We start from the raw sequence: 13,104 nt of genomic DNA on the forward strand, positions 1-13,104 counted from the left end.
AATAGGTACTCATCAAATTAAATTGTTATAGAGAGAACCATAATATTGTATCAATATAATTCAAAATAAAAACCTAGTTATACACCCATATAAATTAATTTTTAATATTTACACATATTTACCCTTCGGATTTACCACATATTTGCTTTAGTTTAATAATTTGGGAGATCAAAAGAGAACAAATAAATAATAGTGAAAGGTATGTTCGTAATGCAAAAAATTTAACCATTTGAGGTAACCATTACAAATAAGTAGAGTATATTCAATTTATTTGAAAATAATAATTTACTATTAACATTAGTTTTATAAAAATTTAACATTACATTTCCATGTAATGTAATTATTGAATAGTAAATGGCTAACTATCTGAAGCAAGTGAGAATGAATAGAATGGCGATTTTTCAATTATTGTAGATATAATAAATAAAAAAATAAAAAATATTTAAACTAAGAGTAGTGAATATGTGTTTATCCAATTTATACTTTCCTTATACACATGAGGCAGAAGGATTCCCCAAAATATACAATTTAATTCTTTAAGTGTGTTGTTTTTTATCAATTAGTCTAAAAAATTCCACATAAATCCCTCACGCCAAGAATAAAGTGGATAACTAAGGCTAACAAATAAACTCTTATATATAACTTGTCTACTGAGACGGTTAGTAAAGAACTTTGTCATTATACCAATTTGAGCGAAACTGCCAACGGACATTAATTGCGTTGTCGGTTGACATTAGAAGTGACGTGCCAATTATGTACAAACTAACATATCTTCCAACTTTATGGGCTAATACAATTATTGTATGTTTGTTCATGTATAGTATCGTGTCCACAATCTATGCCATGAAAACTTTATTATAATCTCCAAAACTACACCGAAGCATACATACAAAATTTAATATTTATCATCTATTCACTTCAAACTTTGTAAATTTTAATTTTAAAGCAATGCAATATATTTTAAGTTTTGTGAAATGTGAAATAATTTATTGATAAGTATTTTAACCTAATGTTAATAGGGATTATCTTAAGTTATTTTTAGAACAAACCAGAAAAGTACATAAAAACCAGCGTTAACTTGCAAAGGATAATATTTAATTTTGCATGTCAATACAATTCTAGGTCATACATTTCCCCTATATCGATATCAATAAAATTTACATATAAACTTTTAATCAGAATGAAGTAAGTAAGCAAGAATATAGTGATTCTAATGCAGTGAGTGTAGGATAAAACTCATAAATCATGTCAGCGACTCTCGGATACCAGCTCTCATGAGGTCTGGGAAAGGCCGCAGTTGGTTGAGCTGTAACCACAGCACAGAAACACTCCATAATTGACTGTCGGTGGTCGCTGTGGTCAGGAGACTCAGCAAACCTATAATTGTCACAAAACTCGCCTCCACACCACGATTGCGCTTCTACCAGAGGTGGTGTGTCCATCTCACACCAGGCTAGCCGTGCGACACACTTGATTTTCTATAATTGACTGCCGGTGTTCACTGTAATAAGAACAACTCTGCAAACCTATAATTGTCACAAAACTCGCCTCCACACCACGATTGCGCTTTTACCAGAGGTGGTGTGTCCATCTCACACCAGGCTAGCCGTGCGACACACTCGATTACTATAACTAACTGTCGGTGGTCGCTGTGGTCAGGAGACTCAGCAAACCTATAATTGTCACAAAACTCGCCTCCACACCACGATTGCGCTTCTACCAGAGGTGGTGTGTCCATCTCACACCAGGCTAGCCGTGCGACACACTTGATTTTCTATAATTGATGCAAAACACTGCAAACCTATAATTGTCACTCAACTCGCTTCTACATCGAGAATGCGCCTCTATCAAATGCTGTGTCCACTTCATCTTTCTATAATTGACTGTCGGCAGCTGCTGTGGTCGGGAGGCGCACCAAACCTGCAATTGTCAATAAAATCGATCTACACAACGGTTGCGCCTTAGACAGATGTGCTGAATATACCTTCTATATAATACTCGTACCATGTAAAACCTTCTATTTTTACATGTTGTTTTTAGGAACATGTATACAGTATATAAACTGATTTAAATATTGATAATTGTTTATAGCTCAAGGTGCTATACACCACCACAACCTGCGACTCCAGTTTTATTTATTTTGAAGCAGAAAGAGTTTATGTATTTTTTGCAACAAGAAATATTTTTTATACCTATAAATTATTTTAACTTGTTTATTGTTATAAGAATTATTTATTGCTGAGTTAATATAATTTTATATTTAACTAGCTGTTTCCCGCGGCTTTGAACGCTTTTCGTAAGCTTTGCCCGTGTATGTGAACTTCTGGTTTAATTTAATTATATTTACAACGCCGATGTAGAGTTTGTCTTGTTGCCACGATCAAGATAATATGTTTATATTTATAGCCATTGTGCACGTACATGTACTTTATTATAAAGTGGACTAACACTCAAACTTTAAGTTCAATCAGAAATGTATCTTATAGACAAATATACATAATAACTTAGCGCCTTCAAATAGTGTTTGGCTATGTAATATACGTAACTGTCTCGTAATTGCAGTTTATAATGTGAAGGCGCTTTTAAACCTTTTATCTTTTGCAGCGCCGCTTGGTGATGAATTACATCAATGGGCATAGCTTATAAACCTTCTCCGTGGAAAAATACGTATACATACAAATTTTCATAATGGTCTGTCTAATATTTTGCGATTCCATAAAGGACAAACACACAAACATTCATTTTAAAATAATCCATTTTAAATGACAAATATAAAAATCAATAAAACTTTATCCCTTAATTAGCAATACTAGAGGGTTAGATATAGTTATACCTACACTGTAATGTTAACCAATCTTTTTCTAAAAATAAATGGATTGAATTTGAATTTGTAAATGTAGAAATAAAGTTTTGTGCAGATTTAAAGTATATAAGATAACGGATAGTTAGACTAAATGATTTTACTTACTATGCCGTATGATATAATATTTATTAATACAATTGTACTAAGTTTGTTTACAAATTTATTTATTCCGTGATTTTTTAGTTAACCATAACATGAATTTTGCTAACGATCTGCCAATTCCCATGGAGTGACATGCACCATCTTCGAACTTAATATTTCTTATATAGAAGTGAAGTTTCTTACAAAATTTAAAGTCTATAGGTTAGTTCATTCTCGAAATATCTTGCGAAAAAACAGAGTAGAGTGAATTTTTTCAGCCCCCCCTAATTCTTTTTTTATTTTTGTAGTCTGCGAAGTGATTGATAGGGGTAAATTTCACCGATATACTCCATAAATATTACCTTGTCTTATACTAGGTGTCCCATAATGCAATGGTAATATTTAAAGAAATATAATACTAAAATTATTTTGTGGTAAAAGATGTAAATGTTGTGTTTATTTCGAAATATAATTAGTTTTATAAACCAAAATGACATTTCACTATTATATTTATTATTTAAAAAAATTTTATTCAGAAGAATTATTGCCCATACATATTGTACAATTAAATACTTTTCACTTTAATAAGAAAACAGAAATAACTTTCGCCTGTTTCTCATTTGATCTAAATTTGCTATTATTGTGAACTGAAATAAAATAAAAGTTTATAAAAAAATGCCATATTTTGTAGCAGTAGTACGTGGATTTTAAAATAATTTCGATATCTTGAAAACTAAGCAACTTTTATCAAAGTAATTCTTTTTTATTTGGAACTAGTCATTGATCAAACCTATCATTCCTTGAAATATTATTTTTGACTTATGTGTTAACCTACGTATTAAAAAGTCAAACTCAAATGGACGGAAATAATTTATGGAACAGTATCTCAAATCTATTATAAATAATAATATTTAAGCTAGGAAATAACATAACTATTGTGTGTATGTGCAATTGTTTTAAATTTTCTAGGATGGAAAAGCTTAGGGTAAGTCTACTTTAATTAAATCCTAAAGGTCTTCTCCGTGGCGTCTGGTCTAAGAATATTCAGGATGGATAAGGATGGGGGATTGAGGTCATCTTCTGCCAATAACAAAGGCACATAATCACCATTAGAGGGTTAATGGGCATTATAACACCCATGCAAACTTTAGAAGAAGAGAAGGATACTTAGCTTATATTCTCTCGACCAGAGTGTGCAGGAGATAATTCCTCCTCATGTTGGAGTACGTTCAAGATTTAAAAAAAAAAAAAAAAAAACAAGTAAAGATTGTCTTATTTTACCAGGCGAAGTTAGGGCTAAGAAGCCCTCTCTAACACTTAACCTGGGGACACACAACTTAGATTTACACTAAGGAGCCCCACTTACTCCAACCATGGCCCTAGCAGTAAGTTAGATCTATCATCAAGCTATTCCTTTAGGTCAATATAATACTCACGGTTACGATTAACCAAGCTCCTGATCAACCATAAGGTTAACTAGAAGTACATCGCGGATTCAGTACAGTTTAACTGGTAAAATCCTCCTGGGTAGGAAGGTGTGGGGGTGTTGTTAGTGACACAGTCGATAAGCACAGCTTATATTTACATGGTAAATAAATTCCATATTTAAAGTTGTGTTTAATGCATTGTAATGAAGTAAGTAATAAATGCCATAGAAAAGGAAACCTGCAATGAGCCTATATAATATACTGTTTAAATGTGTTGCTGAGAGCAGTGTGGTACAAGCCACTTTTTATATAGACTCTTTGACTCTTTAAAGAGAATGATCTTGTTTCCATTAGACTATAACAGTTCCGTGTCTGGCCTAGACAATAATCTCAAACGTGCGTCCATTCTAATTTTTATTCCACCAAACCCCAATTAAAATATAACGATGTATTAGATAGTTTTTAATCTCCTTACATATGGAGAAGAAAAACGACTATTAAGTTTACTAGGATACTAAGTACAAAATATTTTGCTATATAAATAAACAGGTTTCGTTGGAAGAGGACATTAGTATTATAAATCATCTTATCCTGTTCCGAAGGTTTTTTTTGGATCAAAAATGGCCCGTAAGCTGTAGTATAGTTAAAGGCTAGTTAAAGTCTGGACTGGTGCAATACAGCCTGTAATACAGCTTGTAAGCTGTATTACAGTTAAAGGCTAGCCACAACCATAGACAATCCAATATATGTCAATATTGCAGTACTCATATACCTCAATCTTCAAATGTTAGAAACATAAAAAAAAATATTTTTGAACTGGTATTTTCCACAGGCTAATTTTCTCACAAACTTCTGAAATTGAAATCTGAAGTAATAAAATGTAAGGTAAGACTGTTTGTAGGCTATGAAAGGTATTTCCTGGAGATAAAAAAAAATGTTTAAAGAAAGGTAATAGATATATGTCAATACATACTAACTAGACCTATAATATAAAGGTTCAACCGTTTTATCACTTTGCTTAATAGTTGTCTCAGCTTTCAATGAATCCTTTTAACCAGTCTAGTTTTTAATCCAACACCGTAAATTTTAGTAGCATATACAACATATATAACCGTTTAATTAAACACATAATACATGTGTTCAATACAAAATATTGCGTATATGTTTAAACAATATTGCAGTTCATATAATGGGAATATGTAAAATGCCCAAATAGCCAACGCATACTTTTCTGAAATCTTTTATCAGTTGAAATAGCTAAATAACAGGTTCGTTTACAATGAAATGTTTTTATAACGTTATAGCATCACTTATATTTGTTCTGGTGATAAAGTTTCTGTACCACAAAATAACGTATTAACAAAGGTAACTGTAACAATATCGCAATCATTCTATACTTTGTTACAAATATATAAGGTATTGTTAAATGATCCTTTTTAGTTCTCTTTACATTTTAAAAGTAACTCGTGATGTAAGCATGATAAGTATAAATATCAAGAACATTAATCATAATTTTCAAGACAAAAAGCTCAATACGATTAAGATAAATAAAAAATGATTGGTTTACTTACTTTTTTTAAAGGAAGGGCTGATCTCTATAAATACTCATGGCCATTTAGCCTGTGCGAGGATCTTATCAAACAGAAAAATGGGAGCCGATACAATAGAAAGTCGATGGTACTGAAAAAGTGCAAACAGGATTTGATCTTGCGATATTTCTAACTAAGATCCAAAGTCCGATGTCTTAGACCGCTCGGCGATCAGCACTCTCGTGTTTGTATGTAATTATGTAATTTGTCCTATAACCACAGCACTACATGTTGGGAATGTCTTTAAATTATCTTGTTTCAGATTCCACTTCAATTACTAAATCAATTCATCAATAAACTGCGTTCACGAAGATAATAATGTAATAATTAGTACTATATACAACGTACGTATAATTATAAATTTATTAATCTTCTTATTCTAGTTCGCTGGGTTGCACCAAATGGAGTGGTTAGGCTTGGAATAAATTAATTTGGTACTACCCATTTCAAGTCGGCTATTATACAGATAAGGCATTTAATTGACGGTAATTGAGTGAGCATTATCGTAAATAACGAGGAGCGGTTAATTGCCGGGCGCCTGTAATCAAGTAGCCGTGCGCGACTCAGAACTCCACGGCCTTCTAAATAGAACCTGACTAATCATCCGTCAAAAACTAGATGATTACAGTTGTTTCCTCTGAGAAAGAATTCATCTTTCGAATAATTAAATATAGGTTAGATTAGAAATGGGAAACACGAATCCAGAGATACGTTTATGTGTTTAGTTGAAGGAGCTGTTTAATGTTACATATATTGCGGCAAGGAAATCTCAAAATTTTCGATCAAAGCTTAACAACTAGACATTTTAATAAATCTGGCACAGTTCGGTGGAGTATTTTTAAGTATGTAAAGAAGGCAAGCATGACAAGTTTTCCTTTTAGAAAATAAGTTTATCATTGATCATATTGAAATTTTACTTTATTACATTGACGTCCATTATTTGTTTTCCCAACAAAATATTGAGCTGTTGAAGTGTAAAATGTTTTTGCGTAAAAAGTCGTTTTTATAGAGGAAAATATTTACAGTCCATTCCCACATTAAGGAGCGTACAAAAAATGTGAAAACGATAAAATAGATATTTTTGACTGTTTTGCCTTGATTAATCACGTAATAAAATTGGTATTCTATCTCCAACTCGGCCAAAATAGACTTCGGTTTTATGGTCAATTTTTGATGTAGATCAGTTCATCTGATAGAAAGTTCCTGCTGAATACCAATTTAGGTTTATGACGAACTAAACTATTTTAGGCATTTCATCTAAAACTTGGCGAGAGATGATTGGACCACATGTCGTAAACAAAATTGGTCAGGGTATGAAAAACTACACCAAAACTCAAGATTTATTAATATTTCCATCTAGATAAAAGGTTAGGGTATCGAAATCGTGAGTAATTTTGTATTTGAACTTAGTGATACAGTGACACAACTTATATAATTTTTCTTATTTATATCTGATGTACTGAAAGAAATATTAAAATCGTTCACTGCTTTGATTAACTTGATATGGTTCAATCATATTTAATTGAGGGGTTGCTTATGCTTAAAAAAGCTGTGAAACAATTTAATCAAAACATGCAAAGAAAAATATAAAAAAACATATATTTGTAAGATTTTGCAAGTTGAGTTTTACCAATCCCTTCCTATTCGCTTCTTTAATACTAAAATCCAATAATAGTACTTTTTATCACAAGTACCAAAAGTCGACCGTAATTTTAGCGGTAAACCGTGCGCAATCGTGTGTTACGTCTGAGATGAAGATGAGTTCGAAAATACGATTGAGTACCAAAAGACACTAGTCTTACGTGTGTTTTTTGAGTTTGAGAGTGAATTTACGGAGCTACTCCTCGTATTTGAATGCTGCTGCTTGTCTGTTTGCCATCCTGGTCCGCGACTAACCATGCTGCGGTGTCTCAGAGCGTGTGAGCCTAGCGGATATTCTTAGGACATTCTCGCCTCCTCACCCCCAAGAGGGTTACCTCCATAAAAAAAATCACTGTACTGAAACGAAAAATAGGACTTCTTATTATTATTGAGCATTATTTTAGTTCAAGTATATGTCAGAGCTTTGCATATCTTAAATGTTATACTTTGTTAATTTATATTTATAATGGTTATCTCTCTATACTTCAGAACCTTAGCGTTGGCCGACGAGTTTGTATTTTAGAGTGTATAAGAAAAGTACATTTATTTATTTCTATGTGGTTACTACTGCCAAAAGTTCATATATTTTGAAATGGAGATACATTTGAAAATAATCATTAAACAACGAACTGTTGTTGGTACAATATGATGTTATTATTTTGTGGCCTAATAACTAAAATCTTGCTAATTTTGTGCTTTAAATTTAGATATTGGGATAATTTGTTTACTTTACCCTAAATTTAACGCCCTCGTGTATATTAGTATCAAATTAAATTCTCTCACTTTAATAATCTTATGGGGTCTTTTTCGTTTAAGGGCCAGCACAAAAGACCCTAGCTTGCCTATTCAAAACTCAGATCACGCGATGCTTGCCCGCTGCGCAGCGCTTTGCGCTGCTTGCTCTTTTAGAAAAAAAAAATTAACTCGAGCTTGCAAAGTCCAAACCCAGATCAACTCACCACGCTTTATTAAACAAGAAAAACTAGACAGAACTAACGCGGGTTTCATTACAGGTAAAATATAAGCGGCGCGTGTTTATAACTGATAAGATAAGACGAGTTTATACTAGAAGTAGTACCTGGACTACTGCCCTACGAACTAATAACACCAAAAAAAAAAAACCGATTAAATACACTGTCAGTCAGGTATAGTATGTTTGTAAGGTGCTGGCCCTTAAACGAAAAAGACCCATCTTATGCTAAAACAAATTTTATATTTAGAGCTTTATACATTTAAAATAATTAATAGCCTACATTTTACTGTGCTAGAACCAAATGTTTTGAGCGCTTACGGTGTAATCTATCATATGAAAGAACAGACTAGTCTATCACATCGAGTCAGATTTATACTACTTAGTAATATATTTTAAAGCTCTGCCGCCCTATCTCCCTATTCCTGCCTGGGTACCTTTCCTTGTTTTCTACCCTGGACCGTTTCTAAACAAGATGGCCCCCTGTTTTTACCCTATCTCTTCAAGACTACTAAGAGCCTAGACTTCTACTTGCGGAACCACGATCATCAATGAGCACCTGAGGCACGGTTGTAACAGCGTAGAGAGAGGATCCGTCTCGAAAGATCGAACAAATTTGGGAATAATTAGTACCTAAAATATGAATTGCTTTCTATACCGTGACGAGCAGAAGTATGAAGATGACACAAGATGACTACACCAATCAGACTGGGTAACGTAGCGCAATGTTGTCGGGGAGGTGTTTTGTCCACTTTTACTTCAGGAGGACCCAAAGTGACTGCAGTTTTAGTGGTCACACATGTCGCGACACGTATTGAGTGGGGTTTGTAAATTATTTATGGCTCTTCAATAAAAGAAGTAGAGCCACAACGCGTCTGACCTGTCATACGTGTTTGGTAACGCCTGTTTACTATGGCAACAACTAATAAATATGTCTCTACTAAAAGCCTTTTTATTGCTTTACGCGATATTTTTACACAACGGAAAACGGGTCATGTGTACACTTACGTTTTTAAAACTGAGTTAATGTACCGTAAAATTATTTTAGTAAGTGGATGAGATGTTATATGAGAAGTAATATTAATTATATTAAAGACCTTAAAGTTTTATAAAATTAAGCAAATAGTAAGAAATATGAGATAATATGCCATACTCAATTATTTTGTCACAAAAAACTAGGGGTTCTGCTGGTTTAAAATTAGGTCAATGCTGTCCACATAATAAATAACAATAATTCAAACATGATTTTGCAGTTTTATTTAAGATATCAGAAAATATTTAGTATAACATAATATTTTTACATCTACGTAGGCAGGTGTTTCAGATATAACGTTTCTGGAGCAGCTTTTCGGATAAAAGATAGACAAAAACTTAATATAGCAAGGTGAACTCTTTTCGTTGTCCACCCGCCTACATGGAAGTGTTTTGTAAAATTTAAATGACAATTTTACATATATACATACATATATAACATATATGTTATGTATGTACACACACACACACACACACACACACATATATTGTTTTGATTTCTAGTTCTAACCGAATCAAACCAAACCCTATTTCAGAAACACTGTATAAACTGAAACAGTTAAAAACAGGTAGCTGATTTTGTATATATGTGTATATACGCGTATATATATATACTATTGTAAGTAGGTTAAAATTATAAAAAGACATTATAAGTGTTCATACTGAAATTTACAGGTTCTCAGGACCGTTCATCAGAGCACTGATTAATAAAATAAAACTAAATTGAAATGAAACCAATAATTAAAAACATAAACAAAATAATGTTTACAAATATATACCATAAATAAAGAATTTCCAATCTACACACACTCACGCAAATACACGCGCGCGCGCGCGCACGCGCACACACGCACACACACACACACACACACACACACACACACACACACACAAACACAAACACACACACACACAGAGAATATTAAGTATCTCGTTTATAACCTTTACATTACAAATATGTATAATACATGTTTATACTAAGAATGAGACACGTTACATATAAACGTTCCTTTAATAATATTGTTAAAATTGTATTACCTCCCTATTGTATAGCAGGTAGTACATTGCTCTTACGAGAACTTCATTATGCATGGATAGAGTAATTGCAGATAAAGGGGAACACCGACTCTGCGTATAATTGTGTACTTGAATAACAACACCGACAATTATGCAAACATAACAAGAACGATGCTTCAAGGCAACTGGAGTCGATTTCTCGGTGAAGCCGAGAACGAACCCTTAAAGGGGCCATAAAGGAAACATTACAGAGCTCATTATTCTTGCGACAATCAAGTGGATGTAAAGCTCTGAGGCAAATCCCGAGTGACGTTCATCGCCCTTGGTGGGGTTAATGTTTGCTTCCTGAATGAGTGATTTCAAGTTATTGGATGTTACAATATGTTATACTAATAAGTTCATGGCGGAGGCATTAAACAATGACCGGTCGTCTTAGCGTGACTCGTCGTTACACATTCAATTATAATTTCTTTTATAAGTTAGATTAGACCAAATTAACAATAAATGAATATCTGGCGTTACAACAGTGTTTGTCGTTACATTTTTAACCATAAGATAAAAACATCATGTGGTAGTCTATTCAGTTCGTACAATTTCTTTGATATCAAATATTCAGTAAATGCATGAATGACTGAATATGGATGTTGCGTTTTGCGCCACAAGAATCTGATCTCTTCTTACGAACATGACTTCAGATTCCAGGAGCCAAGTCTGTTACAGCGTCAAATTCCAGATACTGCACTGAGAGTTGGACTGGAGCTAAACTCAACATTCACAGACATTGAATTAGCATTTAAACCACAGCTACTATTCTGAATAGATACGTTTTAGATCAAAGAAATCAGTTCTTCTAGTTTTACACCTTACGAGGCAATGAGAATACCTATTCGGCTAGACTGCACTGCAGGTAGTTGTCACCTAGTCTCTGATGTTGAAACGAAGCAAAGTACATCGATATCTGAATCCGTTTGGGATATATCCAGGCGTATCGGGACTTAATTTACACCCTGTATATGATCATTATGCGAAATTTTGTGAATAATGATGCTTGGATGTTTGGGTATTTACGTTTGATACTAAATCTCAGAAAATGATAGTGGACAGATTTAGACGAACATTGGCTTGCATATCGCTGCTATATCATAAAAATACAGATACTCATTATTCCAATTATATTTCCATGAACAAAAGACTATCGAAGAGCATCTAGAGGACAGTCTTCATTTTGCACTGAAAAGACATACGATACGATATTAGATAGATAACAATTTTGTAGAATTTCTAGACGAAGAAACTAGGATGAAACAGGAAAACCAGATTGAAAAGCAAGAGCATACATTGTACTGAATCAGGTTTAGAGATATCCATACCTTTTGATTAATAATGCCGAAGGTGTAAGCAAAGGCAACAAGCTGGGTAGCCCGCACTTAGGGGATTATAATGGTCATAAATATTATTATCTTGAGCACTATTTGAAGATTAAGTGGAGATATTTTAGCACCAATTTTGGTCTATTAAAGAGTACATCCAGAAGTTGTGTTTTTTTCACTCTGCCCTTTATTCCGAAGTAGATTACAAGTGTACACTTTTTGATTGAAGAAGGCATCCTGAACTAAATTTTCTTGATCGGCCCGAGAATGCAAACTCACCTGTAGTGGCGGTTGCTCCCGATTTGCTCCTTACACGCGCAAAACCAGATTAACAAGAGCCAGGCGCATTTTGTATAACCTCCGATACTCGTTACAGTGAAGATTTGAATAATATCTACTTGGTCCAAGCCTATTTCCATTAAGAATTCATCATAGGGCTCCATAATAATACGTTATAAATGTGTTCACTAAAAATACTACGGACCTCGACTTTATTATTCCTGAGCAATGGTCGAAGATATTTCATATTACTCAAATCATTGTAGCTATTATATATAATGTTACTGTATTTATAAAAATCGTTTCAGTCTCCGAATTCGGAGCTTCAAATAATGATGTTCAAACTTTAAGTCCAATTATGCGAAAATGGATCAGGATATTGGAATATATTTCAGTGACTGTCGCTTATCACAATAGTTTTGGTATGCCATTTAAAAGGATGTACATGTAATGTCCAATTTGTTCTACTGGACAAATTGGACACACAACTGTTCTACTGGACACACAACTCCCTACTGGGAGTTGCGTGCGGAGCCGGGGGTAACTGCTAGTATAATAGGTGAATATTTCCCCTGGAGCTTGTGTGAGATATTGTGTTTTGTAATATGAAGATAATCGGATAGACGAGATGATATCCTATTATTTCTTTTAGGAGTGGCTTTTTAAGCCTTATTCGACCCTCATGGGTCACTGGCCTGTACGAGGATCGTATTAAACAATAAGTGGGAGAGTCGATACAAGGTCAATGTTACTGATAAAAATTGCAACGATAACCGACAAGATTTCAACCTACTCTACCTTTAAATCTAAACTTCTCAATTTAAGCAATTTTATA

This window comes from Homalodisca vitripennis, chromosome 2 (genome assembly GCF_021130785.1).
Source record: "Homalodisca vitripennis isolate AUS2020 chromosome 2, UT_GWSS_2.1, whole genome shotgun sequence".
In the NCBI taxonomy this organism is placed as follows: Eukaryota; Metazoa; Arthropoda; class Insecta; order Hemiptera; family Cicadellidae; genus Homalodisca; species Homalodisca vitripennis.